Source organism: Podarcis gaigeae (genome assembly GCF_964106915.1).
Source record: "Podarcis gaigeae genome assembly, chromosome: 1".
Classification (NCBI taxonomy): domain Eukaryota; kingdom Metazoa; phylum Chordata; class Lepidosauria; order Squamata; family Lacertidae; genus Podarcis; species Podarcis gaigeae.
In genome coordinates, this window is record NC_139678.1 from 45,483,846 (window position 1) to 45,507,909 (window position 24,064).

At 44.4% G+C, this 24,064-nt stretch overlaps 1 protein-coding gene across 2 annotated transcripts in view; it reads left to right on the top strand.

Annotated features, from left to right (window-relative positions):
* The first annotated feature begins 2,343 nt into the window (after positions 1-2,343).
* MIDEAS (mitotic deacetylase associated SANT domain protein) overlaps positions 2,344-24,064 on the top strand; it is an 89,505-nt gene continuing 67,784 nt past the window's right edge. The window contains exon 1 of one of the 2 annotated variants that reach the window (XM_083746416.1): positions 2,344-2,642. The gene's annotated coding sequence lies outside the window, so the exon portion shown is untranslated. The remainder of the gene's footprint in view (positions 2,643-24,064) is intronic. The other variant, XM_083746415.1, reaches the window with a different exon arrangement.

Here is a 24,064-nt window from a genome sequence, read left to right on the forward strand (position 1 = left end):
TTGTAAAAACCTGCAGTTTGTGTGTGTGTGTGTGTGTGTGTGTGTGTGTGTATAGATGATTAAAATAATAAGTTAAGGCAAGTTGAAGTCAAAGTTGAAAATATAAATTATGGTTAAATAATTGTTGTAATGTATATAAATGAAAACTATCATTTTTTAAAAAACAACACTTGACCATTATAGCAGGGGTTTTGTGTGTATGTGTGTGTGTAAGAGTGTAAGACTATTAAGGTCACAGTCTAAAATTTCCCATCTGCACCATTGCCTTCAGCAGGGTTATTTCCCTGAATTAAAAACAAAGGAGTTGGTACCACCAGCAGAGTATAAAGTTGCAGAAAGGAGTGGTGCTGACCTGTTCTCGGATTCTCAGCCTCACCTGTGTCTTTCTCAAATAGTTTTAACAGCTGTGACATTATCAAATTGTACAACACTTTAATTTTCAGTCTGCTCCATCCCCACATTTTAGAGAGGTTATATGAGGATACAAATGCTAACTCCCAGAACAGACTATTCTGTGTTTCCAGAAACTGCTTTTTGTTTGTTAAACTGTTCTTGTTTATTTCAAAAATGGAAGGTATTACTTAAAGGTGGGGTGTACGTGTGGAATGAACAATGTTCATCCAAGACAATCATGAACTGGAAAATACTCAAGCCTTGCAAATCATAGCAACAGGGAGGACAGCCTGGCAACAACAGCTGCTGCAATGAAAATAAAAGAAAAATCTGATGTTGGGTTTAAAGGGGGAAATGTAAAGCATGGAGAGACTGTCTGCAAGGGAGCTGTGCAATAATAAATGCTGGTAACATGATTTGTAGTAGGAAATAAGGTATTCAGTTTCTCTTAATAATAAATAAAAATATATGTGTTAGTATAAGTATAGCTATGTTGAGGTTATTTCACCAAGTTCCTTACCATAAGTGTATATTAAGTAATTGGGACTTCCAAGACAGGGTTAGAGTTGGAGGTCATTCATACACTGAAGTTTAATGTAGATTTGAAGCTGCTCCCCGTCCTTTCTTTTTCTTTCAGTATCCACACAATGTCATTGTCATCCTCATCCAAGAGGCACCCCACATTTCTGCCCACTAAAGGCAGATTTTCCCATCCCACAGATAATCCAGTAAAAGGAAGGAGCCAATAAAAATTGCATATGACTTGACTGTGGGTGCACTAATGTGCATTATGCAGGTTGGCCTTTTTTACATGCACGGTAAGATTTTACTGGGTGCCATCTGTTGCCACATCCCTATTTCCACGTTGTTTCCATCAGTCCAAAGGAAAGGATGCAGCCTGCCCTTTCCACTGGTTGCTGCTAAAGGCACATCGTGCATGGTGCTTAAAAGAAAAGCAACAGCAACTCTTTTGTAAAGAACTGCCCTTGCACAAGGGACGCGGGTGGCGCTGTGGGTTAAACCACAGAGCCTAGGACTTGCTGATCAGAAGGTCGGCGATTCGAATCCCTGCGACGGGGTGAGCTCCCGTTGCTCGGTCTCTGCTCCTGCCAACCTAGCAGTTCGAAAGCACGTCAAAGTGCAAGTAGATAAATAGGTACCGCTCTGGCGGGAAGGTAAACGGCGTTTCTGTGCGCTGCTCTGGTTTGCCAGAAGCGGCTTAGTCATGCCGGATCCCTCGGCCAATAAAGCAAGATGAGCGCCACAACCCCAGAGTTGTATACGACTGGACCCTTTACCTTTACCTGCCCTTGCACAAAACAGCTGCATTAAAAAAAATTGCTGTTATAGGAGGCACTAGTCATGAGCCCTGCAGTGCTGTCGAGACTGGGGCTGGATTGGCTGGCACTGGCAGAGGAAGGAGAAATGAGCAGGATGCTGAACTGGGGAAACTGGGTTGCAGGAGAGAGATGCTGGCTTTCCCCTCCTACCTTCCTGCAGAGTGGAGAGCCTCAGTGGAGGCTGGGGAGGGCTTTGCTCTGCCAAGGGATTGCACATTTGAGAAGCAATGCACACACAATATTAACCGCAATCCACACCAACTATCCCTCCTAGTTCTTAAAGGCTATGGCCCTAGGCAGGCCAATGGGGATGACAGAACCACAGCGGGACATCTATTGGAAGGTGATGACAGTACCAGCACCCCTCCCCCAAAAGCCATCAACAGGATTCCTGTTTCCACCATGCTCTTGCGAGCTTTCCAGGGGGCATCTGGCTGAAACCCCAGGGCTTTCTCCATTCTCTCCCTTTACTTTTTACAAATGCGTGCAATAGGAATCTGAAGCTGCGTTTCGTTTTAACATGTCGTGGGTTCGAAACAAGCACCTCGCCCTGAAGCCTAAAGGGGTCCTGAGTCTCAGACGATACTTGGAGGAGGGGAGCAGCAGCAGCAGCAGCAGCCCTCTCTGTGGCTGAGGCTGCACAGGGCGGGTGAAGCAAGCAGAGGGAGGAGCTGCCTTTTAAAGGGCCTGCTCTGGCATCCACCCCTCGGCAACTTACCGCGCTAGGAAGTGACGCCTTCCCAGAATCCTAGCGAAAGGCACTCAAAAGTTGGGGTTTGGTTGCCTGCGGGATCCCGCCCCCCCCCCCGCCGCCCCCGTTTCTTCTTGGGCTTCTTGTTGGCAGTGGATTCCTTTGCCCCGGACTTGACTCAGGACGGGACTTGTTGCAGCGACTCTCTGCAACTGAAGGTGAGCAAAACTTTCGCGATCGGTTTGGACGCTGGGTGTTTGTTTCCTTGTCCTTTGGTGCCTGGATTAATATAGTCTGGGTGGTGTAGCAAGAGATCTCCTCGTTTTCTTGCTACTTCCAACCCGCTCCGCCTCCCACTTCCAAAAGAGAGAGAGAGAGAGAGAGAGAGAGAAAGAGAGAGATGCAAGTGGATTATTGGGTTTGGCTCGGGTAGATGTGAAGTGGAGCAGACAGAATGGGGATCCGGAGTTTTTCTGGGATGGCGGAGAAAACGGCTTGGCGTTGCTCGGGCACAAGTGACAGCAGCTGCAGCAGCAGCCGACTGAACTTTTGTGTGTGTGTGTGGAGTTGGGGGGAGGATCTGAAGGCCACCCTCTTCGGACTAACTCGGTTCTGTCGCTTCTCCTCTCCGGAACCTGCGAGCGTCCCCCTTTGCTCTGCAAAAGAGGCTTTTAGCGAGTAATATTTCGTCTCGGATCAAATCCGCCCGTGCATTTAAAAAACAGCAACAATCCACGTTTTGCACTTTTGTTCATTTGTTTACTCCCGCGCTAGTGGCTCAAGTTTATTCCGCAGACAAAAGAGTCCTGTTGGACGAGCCCTTGCTGCTGACTTCGCACCGGGGGCGGGGGGTGGGGGGTGGGAGAGAGAGAGAGAGTCGAAGTGGCTCTTCCAAATATGGGACGAGCCTGTGCTGAGGAAACAGAAGCAGCCTTGCCCGCCTCCTTGCAACAAATGATGACGTCTCATCAGGCTGCAAAGGATCTTTTGGGATTTAAACGAGCTTCCCCCACCCGTCGTGGCCTGGTTTTTTTATGTAAAACCAAACCAAACCAAACCAAACCAAAAAGCAAAGCAAAGCAAAGCAAAGCAAACCCAAACCCAAACCCAAACCCAAACCCAAACCCAAAACAAAACAGAAAGACACCTTTAGGACAAAAGCTTGCAGCACGGCACTTCTGGCAGATGTTGTGTGCTGTTAATCATGCAGTAACTGTAAAGGACGGGTACTTTGGCAGTTTGTCGACAAAGCTGTCCAAACACCCACTTGCATATGTGACTGTGCCTTGCACAATCCAAGTCTTATGATAAGCCTGGATGAAGGTTTATTTTGGATGTATTAGGCTTGCAGGCTGCATATTGGACATGTTTTTTGCTTTGCTTTTTGGTTCTGTTGAATTCTGCCCTGAGCTCTTGCTTGCTGTGATATTGTATACGTATTATTGTATTGTATTATATGTATTATTGATACGTATTATCAGCATGGATAAAACAAAAGTTTTACCGAGGTTTGAGACAGATGAAGGGAGCTGCTGTTTCTTAGTGGAAGGGCATCTGCTTTCGATGCGAAATCCCTGGCATTTCCAGGTACAGCTAGAAGAGACTCCAATCTGAAGTATTGATGAGCCACACAGTACAGTGGATTAATGGCTTGATTCAATATAAGGCAGTTTCCTGTGTTTTCTGCAAAGAGGTGTTGGTGTTGGGGAAAGAAAAGCAAAGAAAGCAAAACAAAAAGGATAATTGTGCAATCTGAACAAGCTGTTCAGACACACATGACCGTTTACTTCTGTGTCCGGGGAAGTTGCTTCTAAGTTCTTGTTATTGCAACTGCTACCTTTACAGTGCATCTGGGTATCTTTCAGTGAGCTCCACAGCACTGTCAATGCAAGACAGAATGTGCAACAGAAACTTAGTCACTGTATGTTTCGGATCTACATTATAGATCAACTGACGCACCAGCTGATTCGTAGGCCTCTCACTTTTGAAAATAGAAATTGCTGCTGGTGCCTGCAATCAAAGTGCACTCAGCACTTTATTGCAGATATGGTTTCTGGGTATTACGTGGAGTCTGATCAAAAGTTTTATCTGGTTGCATCATATAAAAACCATGAGGATCTCACAAGCATAGCTGACACGTATCTTTTAATATTCTGGGGGTGATTGCTTAAGAGTACATGAAGAGGATTGTTCAAAACCCTGTCTCTACTGGGGGGCAGATTTGTGCTTCAAATAAAGAACTGATAAATTGCTCCTTAGGTAGTTGCCAAGTTCTTGCTTGACCTCAAGTATATGATCCTCCTTGGAGTCTTCCCAATAATAGGTGGAAGATGTGCATTTAAGGTTGTACTTGCACTTACAAAAAAGGAAAGGAGAAGAGAAAGAATGGTGCAATAAAATTATATGCCTATAAAAGCCCTAGAGGAAAAAAGACAACACAGTCCATGAAGAAAATCTTAACATTTCAGGAAGCTTTGAAAGCAGAGTGCTCAAAGCGATTGCATAGTGAAGATTAAAAATGATTCTCTGCTCTGCTCCACTGCCACCCTCTGTGAAACTGGCATAGTCTTGGGAAATAAAATAGGAACTTTGAGAAGGGCTTGCTTTGCTGCAGCGTGCATGTGCATGGAGGAACTGTGAATTGTAATATGGTAAAGCATGGGTTAATATTGTGGCTGTAGTTTTTGTTTGCATAGGCCAGGGGTAGGGAAACTTGCCTAGGGCTACATTCCCTACTAAGCAACCTTCTGGAGGCTGCATGGCAGTGCTGGGAGGGGCCACAGGCAAAACTGAGTAGAGCAATAGACTTTTTTTTTTGTTTAACAACACATTCTAGACAGGCAAAAATACCCAAGAGAGTGGAAAACAGCTAGTAATGGGTGGCTGGGTAGGTGGCGGTGGCCTGGAGAGTCCTGATAGAGAGGTTGGGTTGGACTAGATGACCCTTGGGGTCCCTTCCAACTCTACAATTCTATGACTCTTAAGCAGCATCTGGCAAGTCCTGGGTTTTAATGCTGTCTTCACCACATACTAATTACTTGGCCATAGGCAAGCCATTTTTCCAAGATGCAGGTCTACCTTCCAGGACTGTTATGAAAGTTGTTGAAATTCGTGTGTGATTTTTGTTTCTTAACATTTGAAATGTGCTGCATGCACATTTAACCCTTTAACCGATTTATTTTTGACCACGCAAACTTTTGGTGCATTCGGCAGACCTAAAGTGTGAAAGGTGCCCTGAGAGTGGATGCAGACCAGCACCACAGATCTGCTTCACAGAGGATGCTTTGCCTTGCTACATGTGGCAGCTGCTTCTGTGTGCTGAGCTGCTAATCAAGGGAGCAAATTGCTAGGCAGAGAACCCTCCTTTTGATCATGTCACCGCCACACATTTCAATTGGGGTTGTAGTGGTGTGGTGACACTTTGGGCTTCTTCATGTAGTTTAGTATATTTGCCAAGCATGGCAGCACTGACTCCAGTAAAGGTTTCAAGCTCTCTAGGAAAACCCTTGCATAGCCTTTTTCTTTCTCTCTTTTCTTTTTAATGATTGCCTGCTAATTGCTGCAAATCACAGTGCTATTAAAACGAGAGCTAGAGGAATGAGTTCAAGAACTGGTGGCTGTGCCCCTCTTTATGTTTTGGATGGGGGGTATGCAACCTAAGGCTTGCCTTCTCAATCCGGCCTGCAGATTGTCCGGGAATCAGCATGTTTTTACATGAGTAGAATGTGTCATTTTATTTAAAATGCATCTCTGGGTTATTTGTGGGGCATAGGAATTTGTTCATTCCCCCCCCCCCAAAAAAATATAGTCCGGTCTACCACATGGTCTGAGGGAGGGGGGTCCGGCCCACGGCTGAAAAAGTTTGCTGGCCCCTGTATTGGATTCACCTTTGCTAAGGAACTCACAGTGACATACAGAGTCGTTGTCCCCCCTCCCCCTGTTCCCATTACTATATAGCCTCACAACAACCCTGTGAGGTAGGTTAGCTAAGAGGCAGTGCCTGGCCCAAGGTCACCCAATGAGTTTCATAGCTTCAAGTGGGGATTTGAACCCTGGTCTCCTAGGTCCTAGTTGAATCCTCTAACCACTACACCACACCGAATGAACAAAGGTTTCAAGGCAGAGAGGCAGGTATGGCTCAAGTTACGTTGTTGATCTGAAAGCGAATGATTCTGTTCCCGCTCTGTATCCTTGAGGCATCTAGTCATAAGCCTGCATTTTTTATCAGAGCTTCTATATTTTATCAAGGCTTGTATTTAAAAATGAGCTTAAAAAGATTTTCAAATGTTTCATGCCAGGCAGAAAGAACCTTGGCAAGAGGTTTTTCTCCTAAGACAAGGGGGCCCCATTGATTTATAGTAGAAAAACAATTCTCAAAGTCATAAAAAGGGAGAATTACATATGCTGCCCTTGCAGACTGAGAAAACACAATTAAAGGCAAGGGTAAATAGTAAAATAATACCAAAGTGCCTCTCAGTAAAATGAGCCAGATCTTCTTTCCAAGGTTAAAAAGGCCAAGAGCAATGGAGAGGCATCTAGCTGGCAGAAAAAGAGAGCATTTTAAAGAAATCTTTAAAAGCTGTTTCTTTTTCTTAAACTGAGAGAGTTAAAAAGGTTAAATGTTGGGAAAGGCAACTGGCTTGGCTGGAGAAGAAGCATCTAGCTGGCTGGGAAAGGGGGGAGGTGTAAACTGAAGAGGCTTCTTTTTAAAAGCTGTTTTTTACTGAGTTCCTTTTTACTTTACAAAGGCTTTATTCTTTTAAAAGGCTACCTATGATAAGTGAATGAAATATATTAGCTTAAATATATTGGCTTAAATGTAATTATGCAAAGGATTTAAGGAATGCTAGATTCTTATTTCATATGGTTGTAAGAGTTGTATTTATCCTGAAATTAAGTCAGCCACCAGCCTAGCCCCCTGCCAGACAGGAGACGCCATAGAGCACTCCTGATATATGGTTGTCAGGCATTTGTTTAGAAACTTTCAAATGAAGGAAATCTTTCAATATTGATGTGAAACTCGAGATCCTTGACATCTGTTGAACATAAAAATGTAAGATTAAACATTTGTTTTAGAAGGCAATAGGGCAAGGAGGGCAAAGAGGTGAGCTGGTAATTAAGATTCCATGTAAGATATATTATTACTTATTTGTCATTTATATATAGCTCTTTGTCTCCCTTATAAGGGCAAGGAAGTGGGTGTATCTTTTGTGGGTGTATCTTTTGTGATTGGTTCTACCAAACAGCCAATAGGAATTTCAACCAGGCTGATTGGACAGAGGCAGCCACAGGAGGAGCAAAGGGGGCTGGATTAAGGGAATATAAGTGCTGGCCAGGATGGCAAGAGGCCAGGCCAGAGCTTGGTAACCATATACCACTGAGCCTCTCATTTATTTGTCTGACAAATAAATTATTATTTTAATTTCTCTATTGCTGCGTTGAATATTTCATTCCAGCTAAGCGTTAACCACAAGCAGGGTGCTACATTTTATGGTGCCACTGTGACTCGGATAAGTGGTCTGCTGGAACGCAGCCCCTTCGCCCTACTGGGCAGGGTACAAGAGAGAGGACCACTGCTTACCCAGCGCGCACTGGTAAATTTTTCCAGGGGGAACGCAGAAGACTCGTCTGTCTGATACCCTGCTCACTGGCGGCGACGGACCGGGGGAAACAGGGAACCAACCAAGGGTAAGTGCACAAAGGGATTTTTGGCCCTCCAATTAATTGGGAGGAAGAGAAGTCTTGATCAAACTTCTGCGTCTCAGTAAGGGGAAACTGAGTACGCTAGGTGGTTGGGTACATCAGATGTTGGTCTGGTGGAGGAAAAGGGAAAATTGACAAAGCGTGTGTGTGAGTGACTGAGTGGATACTTCACAGGGCCATACAATGGGAGTTGGGGGTTCAAAGGGGGAAAATACACCTCTTGAGTGTATGTTAAATAATTTTAAGAAAGCCTTCTCAGGGGCATATGGAGTCAAAATGACGCCAGAGCGCTTGAGAACGTTATGTGAACTAGAATGGCCGAAACAAAGTACTGAATGGCCATCTCAGGGAACTTTTGATATAAATTTAGTAAGCAAACTTTGGTCTAACATCGCCAAAGAAACTGGAGGGTGCCCAGAACAATTTCCATATATAGATTCCTGGCTGAGCACATTAAATAAAAATCCTCCATGGATAAGGGAATGCAAAGTCAAACGATGCAAATTATTGGCTGTAAAAGCTGAAGCTAGGAAAGGAATCTTGCCAAATAAACTCAAACCCATTTTTGAGGGACCAGAGGAAGAGGTGCTTCCACCTCCACCCTATGCTCCACATCGAAGGGAGCTTAATTCAAACACTCCGCCAGTTGTAACCCCAAGGCAAGAAAGTGGAATGAATAATGGGAGTGGAGTCACAGAGCTTGATTCCTTGATAGATTATGATAAATATCTTCAGGAGGCATTGGAGTCCTATAATAAAGCCCAAGCAGAAGTGGTTATTCCACCTGTGACTCCTAATAGACCTGCATCTACAGTCTCCTTTAGTGGAACAACTGATTGCCCACCCCAAACCCCTGTACATCCAAGTCCTAGAGAATTATTACAGAAGTTACAGGGAGACCTTAATCGGTCAGCAAGCAATACAGCCAGGCGTATAAAGCTGCTAAAAGAACGCCTTGGGACAAATACCATCCCCTATGATTTGAGGCCCCTAGAGCAAAGCGAAGAGAAAGATCACGTAGTAGCCCCTCTTAGAAGAGTATTTGATGCACTTGAGGAGCCTGCGCTGGTTAACGGGCAACCCGGACCACGGCCACCTCGAACTTCGACCCTGCAATATATTCCATTCACAACTACAGATTTGATGAATTGGAAAACACACACCCCATCTTTTGCAGAAAAACCTCAGGCTATGATGGACTTGGTGACTTCAATAGTAAATACTCATAGCCCTACTTGGACAGATTGTCGCCAGCTCCTAAATACTCTTTTCACCACTGAGGAAAGGAGAGACATAATTGAAAAGGCACAGATATATTTGCGTGAGCAGGCCAGAGTGGGAAATATTTTTAATATTGACCGTCATCTCCAAGATAACTTTCCCTTGGAAGATCCTAATTGGGATCCAAACAATGGAATTCACCTGGCCAGACTTACCACCTACCGCCAGACACTTGTGCAAGGTATCCGCAGGGCATGCCAGAAGCCCACTAATATGTCTAAAGTCTCAGAAGTAGAACAGAAACCAAAAGAGAGTCCAGGAGACTTTTTAGAGAGGCTGCAAGAAGCCTATCGTATATGGACTCCTTTTGACCCTGAAGCCCCTGAAAACAGCAGAATGATTACTGCTACATTTGTGGCCCAGTGCGCTTCTGATATTCGTAAGAAAATTCAGAAATCAGAAGGATGGGAAGGGATGCTGATGAGCCAAATTATGGCCATTGCACGCCGAGTTTATCGGAATAGGGATGAGGCTGAGAAGCAAGAGAAGAAGAAGTGGCAGAAGGAAAAGATGGTAATGCTAGCCACAGCAGTGAAGCAAGACCACCGCCCCTTAAATGGAGGGAGAGGGCGAGGAAGGAATCCACCACTGGGAAGGAATCAATGTGCAAATTGCAAGAAGGAGGGTCATTGGAAGCGGGAGTGTCCTGAACCCCTGAGGTTGGAAGAAGTACGCCCAGGCCCAGGCCCAGGCCCAGGCTCCGGCCCAAGAAACCAGGGACGGGGACGGGGAATGATCCGAAATGGAAGATATCAGAGACCAGGACAAGGACAGAATAGAGACAATTTCATTGGACTGGCAGAAGAGGATTTTACTCAAGACTAGGAACGACCGGACTCCATAAAGTTAGGCTTCCAGGAGCCCACGGTCACGATTCAATTAGGGAGCCATTTAATAGACTTTATGATTGATACTGGGGCTGAATACTCAGTACTCCCAGAACTATTGCAGAAAAAGGCATCCAAAAGTGTAGTCATTAAAAGTGCCACTGGACAGTCAGCTAAGAGGTCTTTCCTCCAACCTTTGGAATGCCAGATTGGGGGACATCGTTTAACCCATCAGTTTTTGTATATACCTGAGTGTCCAATACCTCTCTTAGGCAGAGATATGCTGTCCAAATTGCAGGCCCAAATCACCTTCACTCCTCGAGGTCCAGAAATGAAACTGCCATCAAAAGCAGCAGGAATAATTACCCTCTCAGTACCTAAGGAACAATCATGGCGCCTAATGTCAGCCCTGCAAGTCCAACCCACATTGGATACAGAATTAAACAAGCTCCTCCGAACTCTACAAGTGCCACCAGGAGTATGGGCCGAAAATAGCCCACCAGGAATGGCTAAGAATATAGCTCCAATTGTAGTAACCCTAAAACCTATGGCTACCCCCGTATCTGTAAAGCAATATCCCTTACCCCGGCGAGCAGCAGAGGGCATCCAGAAACATTTGGACCGCCTATTAAAATATGGTCTGCTTAAGCCTTGCCAATCAGAATGGAACACACCCCTTTTGCCTGTTCGAAAACCTGGGACAGATGAATACAGGCCAGTGCAGGACTTGAGGCTCGTAAACCAGGCTATCGAGACCTTGCACCCAAATGTACCAAACCCATATACCTTGTTGAGTTTGATCCCACCAGAAGCAACATTTTTTACTGTATTGGACTTGAAAGATGCATTCTTCTGTTGCCGGCTGGCACCACAGAGCCAACCTATATTTGCCTTCCAGTGGGAAGACCCTTTGACAGGAACAAAAGGCCAGCTAACCTGGACAAGATTGCCCCAGGGATTTAAAAATTCCCCAACTTTATTTGGCACTGCCTTGGCGAGGGATCTAACAAGTTACCCCTCAATACCGGGAGAAAAGGTGGTTCTGCAATATGTAGATGATCTTATACTAGCGGCAAAGGATTTTAATACCTGTAAAGAAGGGACAGAGGAACTGCTCCACTTGCTCTGGGAAGCTGGCTACCGAGTTTCCCAGAAAAAGGCACAGTTATGTTTAGAAAAGGTCAAATATTTGGGCTTTGACATCTCACACCAACAACGAGCATTGAGACCAGAGAGGAAAGAAGCTATTTGCCTTATCAAGGAACCTACCACAAGAAAACAACTTAGAGGATTCCTGGGAACAGCAGGGTTTTGTAGACTATGGATACCTGATTTCAGCAGTCTGGCCAAGCCCTTACATGAAAGCACTCGAGGTGCAGAAAAGGACCCATTCGTATGGGGACCTGAGCAGAAACAAGCCTTTTTAGTTATCAAACAACGACTTATGGAGGCCCCAGCCCTTGGATTGCCTAATTCGGAAAAACCCTTTCAGCTGTATGTACATGAACAGAATGGGATTGCAGCTGCAGTCCTGACCCAGAGATTAGGAAGTTGGAACCGCCCAGTAGCTTATTTGTCTAAACAATTGGACTCAGTAGCAAAAGGATGGCCTCCATGCCTAAGGGCAGTAGCGGCCACTGCAAGCCTTGTCAAAGAAGCTGATAAATTTACCTTCGGCCAGACGATGTATGTGAATGTACCTCATGCTGTTCTGACACTCATGGAATATAAGGGTAGTTATTGGCTAACGAACCCAAGGATGGCTAGATACCAAGGCCTATTGTGTGAAAATCCCAGGATTCATCTACGAGTAGTGAATATGCTCAATCCAGCGACTTTGCTGCCCCTACCAGAGGTAGATGATGAGGAATCACATGATTGTCTCCAAGTAATGGATGAAGTTTATTCCAGTAGACCTGATCTGAAAGATGAACCATTGAAAAATCCAGATGTTGTATATTATACGGATGGTAGCAGTTACCTGCATGAAGGTGCCAGACGAGCAGGATATGCTGTGGTCACCAATGAGGAAGTTGTGGAAGCTGAAGCTTTGCCTGCTGGCACATCAGCACAAAAGGCTGAACTTATAGGCTTAACTAGAGCTCTGCAATTGGCAGCTGGATGTAAGGCAAACATCTATACTGATTCTAAATATGCCTTCTTAACCCTGCATGCACATGGAGCTCTATGGAAAGAAAGAGGTCTAATAGGAGCCCACGGGAAGGCCTTGAAATATGGACCTGAAGTAGAAATCCTGTTAGAAGCAGTATGGGCTCCAGAACAGATTGCTGTAATGCACTGCAAAGGTCATGGACGAGGAAGGGATCCAATAACCAGAGGAAATCATGCTGCTGACAAAGCAGCCCGAGAGGCAGCCCAAAAGCCTGTGGGAGGATTTATAGCAGCCCTCATACCAGAGGTAGTTCCAGAAGAAGTTAAACCTCACTATACCCCAGAAGAGAGGAAGTGGGCTGAACAGGAAGGAGCGGTTATGAAGGACGGTTGGATGATCCTGCCGGACAATAGGATTTATGTACCTCATCATCTAGCAGGCACAATTGTAAGAAATTATCATGAATCTACTCACCTTGGCGGTACTGCAACCAGAGAGAGTCTCAGTCGGAAGTTGTATATTATTAATCTATCACAATTAGCAACTTGCATTTCACAGAAATGTGTTCTTTGTGCTAAAAACAATCCCAGGCAGGGACCGGTACAACCTCCTGGAATTCAACATGTGGGATATGTCCCCATGGAAAGTCTAATTGTGGACTTCACAGAGCTGGTCCCTTCTAAGGGATTCAAGTATCTCCTTGTGTTTGTAGATACTTTTACCGGATGGGTTGAAGCTTTTCCCACCCAAACTGAAAAGGCACGAGAGGTAACTAAGAGACTCCTCACTGAATTGATCCCAAGGTTTGGATTACCTAGATGCATTGGAAGTGATAATGGGCCAGCGTTCATTGATCAAGTAGTACAAGATGTATGTCGAGTCCTACAAGTAAAATGGAGACTGCATGCAGCATATAGGCCTCAGAGTTCAGGGAAAACTGAAAGAATGAATCGGACTCTGAAAACCCAATTGGCAAAATTAACCCAGGAAACGGGATTGGGATGGGTAGATGTGTTACCCATAACACTGTTTCGTGTTCGGTGTGCACCCACAAAAAGACTTAAGTTGTCACCTTTTGAGCTCCTGTATGGGAGACCGCCCTCCTTTGTTCAGGATATTCCAGCTGACCTTAAACAAATAGGAGATCATGTGACACAGGGACAAGTGCAATCTCTCTCCCGTGTTTTTGTTTCTCTTAACAGATGGGCCCTCGAACGCACGCCGTGCAGCATTGCCGAGCCGATTCATCAGTTCCAGGCTGGCGATAGCGTATGGGTGAAAGAGTGGAAACGTGATCCACTTGCACCAAAGTGGCGTGGACCTTACACCGTCTTGCTCTCTACTCCAACAGCAGTGAAGGTAGCTGAGGTGACCCCCTGGATTCATCACTCTCGTTTGAAGAAGTCCGAAGGCAGTTGGACGTGCAAAGGTGACCCCTCTAATCCTTTAAAACTAACTCTCTCCAAAAACCCCTGTATCTAGCCCTACCGGGAACGGGCTAGGTCACGGGCAACATTTGACGACCGGCCTGCTGCAGCCACAACCTGGAAGCTGGCTGACCTGCGCACGCCTGAAGCTTGAGGAGCGTCTGAACCAGCGACTGTGAACGGAAAGATTCTCTAATACAATTGATTGACTGCCCCCTTGTGGAACAATTATCAGAGATATTACTCATTGGGGATCCTCGGGATATATGTTTTGGTCTTGGTGGTTCCCCATTTCTGTCACTGGGGGAATTATATTGGGGCTAATAATTATTTGCTATCACAATAAGGTAATCTTTTGTGGAAGGAATGCATATACTAGACATCAACATGATTTTATTATTAATCCTGATCCCTTGGGAAGGGGAAGGGTCCTTGAATCTGACCAAATTGGCTAAATATGGATTCAGCCATGACCACAATATGTGGGTAGGTTTAGCTGAAATGGTAGCCAATGTTGCAAATAGGACCAATTGCCTTGTTTGCTCTCTTGGGCCAGATGATTCAGAGGGAGGTATGCCCTTATTACCGATACCATTAGATGCCATTGGTATGGTAAGCGAAATGCCACACCAAACAGAAATACAGAATTTCCCCGGATGGAACTCAACTAAACCATTACGAGTTATACCTGTACAAGGGGAATTCTGTGTACATAAATCATCAGATGCAGCTGATTCTCCCATGATAGGCTCTTCTCATTGTCACTATACTTGGGATTATATTAAGAATAGTCATACCTGGGCACACGGTACTACCTATCGAACTCGGAATACCTTGCCCTGTGCACCTCCTTTTATTCACGCATGGAAAGTGGTGTGGAACATAACTGTGACAGAAAAAGGCAATCTAACATACTGCACTGTGAACTCTCTACCTCTTTTGGTATTTCGCCTTCTGTACTCCACGTACCAAAAACCTCAGACCCGATGGTTGTGGTGGATATGTGGAGAATGGGCATACAAAAAGCTCCCTTCCAAATGGAGTGGGACTTGTTTCTTGGGTTGGGTATTACCACCAATGTGGATTATGCCCACTAGTTCGGCCAGGCGAACACGAAGGAATGCTGATATTTCTCATATAGCAGGAGGAAGTACCCAAAGTTGGAGCGGTACTGATGATTGGCCGCCAGAGCGCATTATAGCCTATTATGATCCTGCCTCCTGGAATCCTGGTGAGCTCATACAAGGGGCACGGGATCCTATTTATAATCTAAACAGAATAATTCGATTGCAAGCAGTAGTGGAACTTGTAACCAATGCAACGGCCCAGAGTTTGAGACTTATTGCACAACAGTTGGATGAAAGTAGAGCCGCCATTTTGCAGCTGAAAATGGGAATGGATTATGTACTTGCCAGGCAGGGAGGCCTATGTGGAGTCTTGAACTTGACAGGGAATGCCTGTTGCTTTAACATTTCAGATAATGGTGAGGCAATCCGTGTGTTGGCCACAAAGATGGAGAATATAGCACATGTCCCAGTACAAACATGGGAAGGATGGGATATGGGATGGCTCACCAATTGGTTACCTAATGTCACAGGACTCAAAGGGATACTATTGTCTTGCTTGTTTTTCTTGACAGTAGTGGTAATGGTTTTGTGTATGATGCCATGTATCATTTCATGTTTTAGAAGTACAATTAGCAAGATGGTTTCAAATGAAACTCTACCTCATATCATGGCCCTATACAGAGCTTTACCTCAGGAATATGATGAAGGTCAAGCTATCAAGGACACTTGGGATGAAGGTCCTTGAGCTTGAAAGGGGGGAATGAGGCATCTAGTCATAAGCCTGCATTTTTTATCAGAGCTTCTATATTTTATCAAGGCTTGTATTTAAAAATGAGCTTAAAAAGATTTTCAAATGTTTCATGCCAGGCAGAAAGAACCTTGGCAAGAGGTTTTTCTCCTAAGACAAGGGGGCCCCATTGATTTATAGTAGAAAAACAATTCTCAAAGTCATAAAAAGGGAGAATTACATATGCTGCCCTTGCAGACTGAGAAAACACAATTAAAGGCAAGGGTAAATAGTAAAATAATACCAAAGTGCCTCTCAGTAAAATGAGCCAGATCTTCTTTCCAAGGTTAAAAAGGCCAAGAGCAATGGAGAGGCATCTAGCTGGCAGAAAAAGAGAGCATTTTAAAGAAATCTTTAAAAGCTGTTTCTTTTTCTTAAACTGAGAGAGTTAAAAAGGTTAAATGTTGGGAAAGGCAACTGGCTTGGCTGGAGAAGAAGCATCTAGCTGGCTGGGAAAGGGGGGAGGTGTAAACTGAAGAGGCTTCTTTTTAAAAGCTGTTTTTTACTGAGTTCCTTTTTACTTTACAAAGGCTTTATTCTTTTAAAAGGCTACCTATGATAAGTGAATGAAATATATTAGCTTAAATATATTGGCTTAAATGTAATTATGCAAAGGATTTAAGGAATGCTAGATTCTTATTTCATATGGTTGTAAGAGTTGTATTTATCCTGAAATTAAGTCAGCCACCAGCCTAGCCCCCTGCCAGACAGGAGACGCCATAGAGCACTCCTGATATATGGTTGTCAGGCATTTGTTTAGAAACTTTCAAATGAAGGAAATCTTTCAATATTGATGTGAAACTCGAGATCCTTGACATCTGTTGAACATAAAAATGTAAGATTAAACATTTGTTTTAGAAGGCAATAGGGCAAGGAGGGCAAAGAGGTGAGCTGGTAATTAAGATTCCATGTAAGATATATTATTACTTATTTGTCATTTATATATAGCTCTTTGTCTCCCTTATAAGGGCAAGGAAGTGGGTGTATCTTTTGTGGGTGTATCTTTTGTGATTGGTTCTACCAAACAGCCAATAGGAATTTCAACCAGGCTGATTGGACAGAGGCAGCCACAGGAGGAGCAAAGGGGGCTGGATTAAGGGAATATAAGTGCTGGCCAGGATGGCAAGAGGCCAGGCCAGAGCTTGGTAACCATATACCACTGAGCCTCTCATTTATTTGTCTGACAAATAAATTATTATTTTAATTTCTCTATTGCTGCGTTGAATATTTCATTCCAGCTAAGCGTTAACCACAAGCAGGGTGCTACATCCTGATGTGTGCTGGGAGTGAGGAGGACAATAGTCTCCCACTCAGGGATTTCCCCCAGCCCAGAAACAATCAAATGAAGGGTTAGAAACTTCTATTGGGAAAACTGGGGGAGGGGGTACACCTGAACTGTTGTCCCATGGTTTGCATCTTTTCATTTTGAAGAGGAGTACAGTGCCTGTTGAATTCTGAGACCTTGAGTTGTTCCAGCCCTGGTGGGACTTTGAAAGGACAGGTGTGTCCAAGAATTGCAAAACATGTTGATTGTGAAATATGCTGGAATAAAATTTCACTCCAGGAGCAGGACTTTTGGACATCTTAATGAAATTCAGCCGGGAAACCACAGGTAACATATTCAGAGCTAACAGGGCTGACCCACTAAACAAGTAATCTGCACACCTTTGCTGTTGGAAATATAGAAGGTTTCCATGAACTTTGTGTGATTACTGCCAGCCACTAACATTTCCGGGTGTTACAGAAAAGATCCTCAGGTTGGAGGGTACCATTTTCATAAGAGCTTAAGTGCAAAGGTACCTCCTTAAAAAAAAGTTACGAAGTTAACCAGTGCCCTAGATGTTCTTGACTCCTGTGTTGTAAATTTTGCCAGGCTTCCTAAACTAGACTGGGAGTGCAGTGTTTGCTGAGTAATGCTATATAACTGTGGGAGTGCCCCCTCTCCACCCAAGAGAGTCAGATACAGTTACAGTTATTGTGTTTCAGATGCATTTGAGGGCTTAACATGCAGGCCACATATTTCCAGTATTTCCTCTGGTTTCACAAGCATGGACTAGAAACTATTTTTTTTCTTTTAAAAATAATGAATTAGTTATCTAGGTGAACTGGGTATTTGTATGCTGATTTTAAATCTTTTAAGTTCCCCTGTATGAGTCTATTGGGTTGATTTTTACATAAATAATTTTAAAACCAAGACTCATAGACAATCTGCCTTTGGGGTGGGGGGGGGAAGGTCTGCATTCCTGGAGGTTTAAACCAAAGGAGCCCAGGCTCAAACTTCAATTAATTGTTCCATTCTTCCATACAGTGGTACCTCTGGTTATGAACTTAATTCATTCCGGAGGTCCGTTCTTAACCTGAAACTGTTCTTAACCTGAGGTACCACTTTAGCTAATGGGACCTCCTGCTGCCGCCGGCAGGCAATTTCTGTTCTCATCCTGAGGTAAAGTTCTTAACCCGAGATACTACTTCCGGGTTAGCGGAGTCTGTAGCCTGAAGTGTTTGTAACCTGAGGTGTTTGTAACTTGAGGTACCACTATAGTACATAGCTGTCAATGTTTTCCTTTTTTAAAAGGAAATTCCCTTATTCTGAATAGGATTCCTCGCAAGAAAAGGGAAAATTGACAGCTATGCTGTAGTGCAGTGTGAAGATCAAGTTTCCCTGCTTGGTGCTCCTTGCCTTCAGATCTCTCCATGTCCAAAGCAGGGAGGTGGTGGTTAAATGGGATAATAACCTGTGTTCAAATGCATCTTAGGACTTGTTTTCATATTTTTTTGGAGCTTGCCATTCTGTAACAGGAAGCCTCAGACACACCCTTTTGCTGACTGCCTGTTTTGGCTCATCCACAAGTCACTGGTGTGAGGCAGTGCTCAACAAAAATGCTGGCGCCCCCACCGCTCCAGGCCTGAGCTCAAAGGGTTGATGCCAACCCTTACTCAATTGCTGCTACCAACATGCTGAAAGCTGTAGGAAAGTGGGTTGCTTGTCCTTGGGGATGAACTGTGAGAAACTTTTAAGTAGGGAGGCCTGCAAAGCCTACTTCCCAAGTACCCTTCCTTCCTTCCTTCCTTCCTTCCTTCCTTCTCCTTCTCCCTCTCCGTCTCCCTCTCCCTCCCCCTCTCTTTCTTGCTCACACACCACACACATGCATTGTGACACTACTTGGGAGCAACTGCCTGGTGGGGAACCGGCACCAAATGTACATGGCTGGTGTGATGTTGGAGGAGTGGGAGCTGTTGAGGTTGGATCTAATGGGTGTATATTACAGTGGTGCCTCGCAAGACGAAATTAATTCGTTCCGCGAGTTGTGTCATCTCGCGATTTTTCCGTCTTGCGGAGCGCGGATTCGCTGGGTATTAACGGCTTTAAGAAAAAGGAAGCAAACTCGCAAGACGTTTTCGTCTTGCGAAGCAAGCCCATAGGGAAAATTGTCTTGCGAAGCAACGCAAAAAGCGAAAAACCCTCTCGTCTTGCGCGTTTTTCGTCTTGCGAGGCATTCATCTTGCGAGGTACCACTGTATGTACAAAATTTGTCCAGTTTTTAGGCTGCTATATTACGGTGAATTGTGATGGGTCAGGCCTTGTTTCTCTTTGTTTCCACTAAAGCCAGCTGTAAAGATGTAACTCAGGGGTCGCCAAGATAGTTGTGGTGTGAAACGACGTCCATGACAGTTGCTTGGGTTTGCAAATGTGGCCCAAAAACGTTGGTTTCCCCTGATGTATTTAGGACATGACGTAGGATTCTGATGGGCCGTTTGTGTTGTTGTATAAGAGGGGGACACTCCTGGTCCACAGATATGGGTTTCCTGTTACAGTACTGCTTTATGGCTACCGTATACAATTACATGAAGTACAGGATCATGACATTTCTCAAAATGCTAAAGAGGTGAGTCAGGAGCTCCTCATCTCGATGGATTCCTGGCTCACTTTCAGCTTACTTATCCTTTAGCCTACCTTTTGGAGCACATCGGAGATCGAAGTAAATGGAAAACATTTCATCCATCCCTGGCAAAATTAGTGTAACCAATTGTGTCCACAGGCCATTAGATTGTCAATACTCTTATAAATCATTATGAATTTTAGTAACATTTGCCATTCCTAGAATAGAGTATGGTATGGTTGGATCAGTCTTAAATAAATAATGTTGATTTATATTGGGGGGGGGCTATCTAGTCAATATACGGTAATTGGAGTGCATTTTAACTTCTTATCTGGGTCTTCAGTTGCACAGCAGTTGTAACAGCAGTACGTTGTTGTTGTTGTTGTTGTTGTTGTTGTTGTTGTTGTTGTTGTACAAAGTGAGTTTGGAAATTGCCTTACTACATGCTGCGTCTGTTTGAAGGCATTACGAAACAGATGCAGTTGAGGCTGAAGGCAATGACCCAAACACTTGATAATATTGGCACATGCTGACCCACTCATATTTGCTAATAAACAAAGGGCCAGCATGCTTTGATGTGTTTTAAAATGCCAGTTATCAAGGTGAGATAGTATTTAGCCATATATTTAAAATGAATTTTAAACAGCTTTAAATCTATATATCTTATAAGATATATTATATCTTAAATCTATTATGTCTTATATTTTGACTCTCAAATCCAAGGAATAGTACCATAATATCCCTCCCAATCTGCAGGCCTGTACAAATAATACAAGTTGATATTTTACACAGATGTAGGAGATATTGCATTAGAATCAGTGGTGTAGCGTGGGGGGTGCAGGGGGGGCCGGCCGCACCGGGCGCAACATCTGGGGGTTAGGTTTAGGGGACGCAAATCCACGGGTTAAGGGGCGCAAATCCACGGGTTAGGGGGCGCAAATCCACGGGTCAGGGGGCGCAAATCCACAGGTTAGGGGGCGCAAATTACTTGCCTTGCCCCGGGTGCTGACAACCCACGCTACGCCACTGATTAGAATGATAGAATTGTAGAGTTGGAAGGGACCCCAAAGTCATTGTCCAACCCTCTGCAATGCAGGAATTTCAACTAGACCATACTGTATATGACACATGGCCATCCAACCTCTTCTTAAAAACCTCCAATGGCTCGGTGCCCATTGTGGGCCCATCAGTTGCGCTCCCCTAAATCCGCCTCTGCCAAGGCTTTTAAAAAAAGGAAATCAAGGTTTTGTTATGTGTATATATGTTACATGTAGTTTGCCAATTGCTCAGTGCAAGAAATTATGGAATAGTCACTGTTTTCTTTTTTTTGCATAAGAAGCACGGAGAAAGAACAGTAATATTAAACCCCACTGAGGGGGCAGTGTGAATCTTGCTGTATTTAATGTGGGTGTAAATTAATGCTGTTTGGGGAAGGAGGCATGAATAGGTCTTAAATAAATAAATTCTGCATCAGAACATAGAGCTACATTTTTGCACTGCCTGGGACTAAGGTGCATGTACATGTAATAATCAGCACATAGTTGATCCCCACACCCACAAAATCTAGACACTGAAGCAGGTTGGTTGAACATCTGCAGTGCAGTGCAATTGAATGATGGAATTTTAGCAACAGTGATACAGATGTGTTATTTATTCTGGCAACTAGATTGCTTCAGAAACCCTTCGGCTTTTATTTTCCAGGCAGATATTCCCCATAATTGCATGTCTTGCTGTCTGCCTTCTTGGCAGGTTCAGGTACTTCCTTCAGGGAGCCTACTGTTCCGTTTCTCAAATAATTCCACTTGTCCAACTTGTGTGACTTAGTTCTGTATCATGGCTAGAACCAATATAAACATCTGTGGCCTAACAGAGTTGGAAGAGAACAGGAAAAATACCTATGCGGAGGTGTGCATTTCAAATTCCAGCTCAGATTGGTACATATGCTTCTACTATGGGGCGTTAACTAATTTGAGTGTTAAAATCCCCATGTAACTAAACTTAAAACAGAAAGAACAAGGAATGTTTTGGTGTCGTCTTTATTTAGTTCAAGGTATACCCTGCACCTGTGCTTTGAATGGGCTCTTGAGATGGTTCAGGTAAAATACTTAAAATACAGGTTAAGCCAATAGCAGAATAGTTGGCTTCTATCCATCTATTCAAAACAAGCCAAGAATTATAGCCCATTAGTCAGCAGTATTAATACTAACTAAAAGCTGAGGGAATAAAAAAGTACTGGACAGAGCAGGTTGCCCCTGGAAGAAAGAGGTTAATAAGCCTCTTGAGTTTGGCTGCCTAAGGCACTTGAAACAGAGGCCTCTCTCTCAATGACCTAAGTGTGCAGGAAAGGTTCATATGGAAACAGGTGTTTACATTAGCTTCCACAGTCTCAAATCTTTCAGGGTTTTAATGGTTGGCTTTCAATTGTGCACACAGAAGCAGCTGTGTGAGTGGCGGCAACAGCAACACCTGAAGCTTGGGGAGGAGGTCCTCCGTCATCCTCTCTCTAGAGCACTCATTAAGATTCCCTCTCATCAGAGCTTCAGACTGTCCAGCTGCCCATATGAGGAGATGCCTAATTCTAGGAATCAAAGCATCTCGTGTGGCCTGGCCCTGGATGCTAGATAGCACCCATGCAGGGAGGGGAAGGGCTATTGTCTTATATGGTGTGCATGAGCCAACTGTGTGACGCGGCAGCTAAAAAAGCCAATGCAATTCTGGGCTGCATCAATAGGAGTATAGCATCTAGATCAAGGGAAGTAATAGTGCCACTGTATTCTGCTCTGGTCAGACCTCACCTGGAGTACTGTGTCCAGTTCTGGGCACCACAGTTCAAGAAGGACACTGACAAACTGGAACGTGTCCAGAGGAGGGCAACCAAAGTGGTCAAAGGCCTGGAAACGATGCCTTATGAGGAACGGCTAAGGGAGCTGGGCATGTTTAGCCTGGAGAAGAGGAGGTTAAGGGGTGATATGATAGCCATGTTCAAATATATAAAAGGATGTCACATAGAGGAGGGAGAAAGGTTGTTTTCTGCTGCTCCAGAGAAGCGGACACAGAGCAATGGATCCAAACTACAAGAAAGAAGATTCCACCTAAACATTAGGAAGAACTTCCTGACAGTAAGAGCTGTTCGACAGTGGAATTTGCTGCCAAGGAGTGCTTTAAGCAGAGGCTTGACAACCATATGTCAGGAGTGCTCTGATGGTGTTTCTTGCTTGGCAGGGGGTTGGACTCGATGGCCCTTGTGGTCTCTTCCAACTCTATGATTCTATGATTCTATGATGATACTTTTAGTTAAAACATACCCACTGGCGTTGAGAGCAACATGGAAAAGACATTTTACATCACTGTCGCTCCAGTGCCATCATAGGTCACCACTACCTTGGGATGTGGGTGGCGCTGTGGTCTAAACCACTGAGCCTCTTGGGCTTGCTGATTAGAAGGTCAGCGGTTTGAATCCCTGTGACAGGGTGAGTTCCCGTTGCTCTGTCCCAGCTCCTGCCTACCTAGCAGTTTGAAAGCACACCAGTGCAAGTAGATAAATAGGTAGCGCTGTGGCAGGAAGATAAATGGAGTTTCCATGTTGTCCTCTTGCGCCAGAGCAGTTCAGTCATGCTGGCCACATGATGCAGAAAGCTGTCTGTGGGCAAACGCCAGCTCCCTTGGCCTGAAAGTGAGATGAGTGCCACAACCCATAGTCTCCTTTATCTTACCACTGCCTTGTAAAATAATCACCTTATCGTTGTGTTTCTGAATATCAGTTGCTAGAAACCACATGAAGGGAGAGTGCTCTTCAGATTGGGGTTCTGCTGGGGGTTTGCCAGAGGCAGCTGTTCAGCCACTGCAAGAACAGGATGCTGGACTAGATGTGCTGTTGGCCCTGATCCAGCAGGCTCTTCTTATGTTATAGAATGTAGATCATTTTTCAGCTTAGAGTAGACCTGCTGAAATTAATAAACACAACTAATTTGGATCTATTAGTCTGAATGGGTTTACGCCAAGGACAACTTAGTGGCATACCCTCTGTTGGAATCTGCCTTTCACTGAGTTGGACCATTGGTCCATTTAGCTCAATACTGCCTGCACTGACTGGCAGCAGCTCTGCAGGGTTTCAGGCAGGATCTCTCAAGGCCATGCCTGAAGATGCTGGGTGTTGATCCTGGGAGCTTCTGTGTGCAAAGCAGACGCTCTGTTACTGAGCTACAGTTTTTCTCCTGTATGACAGAGTGCATTAGAGTTGTTAAGTACACAATGTCCAAATCTTAAGACTAATGTATGCTGATTATATAGCTACTGGGCATTTTGCATTCATGTTTTATCTTACGTATAAAAGTCCTCAAACTGTTGCACTTGTTTCTTTTCCTAGGTGTTAAAACAACTGAGGAGGAGAAGTGTTAAAATAACTAAGTTTTATACAAGAAAATACAGAAAAGCAAAATTGTAATGTGATTTGGAGAGAGACTCAGTGGTCTTCTTGCTCATTCTTGATAAATATTTGACATTAATAAAAACTGGAAGACTTCGCAGTTCTTCTACATTTGCATCCTATCCCTC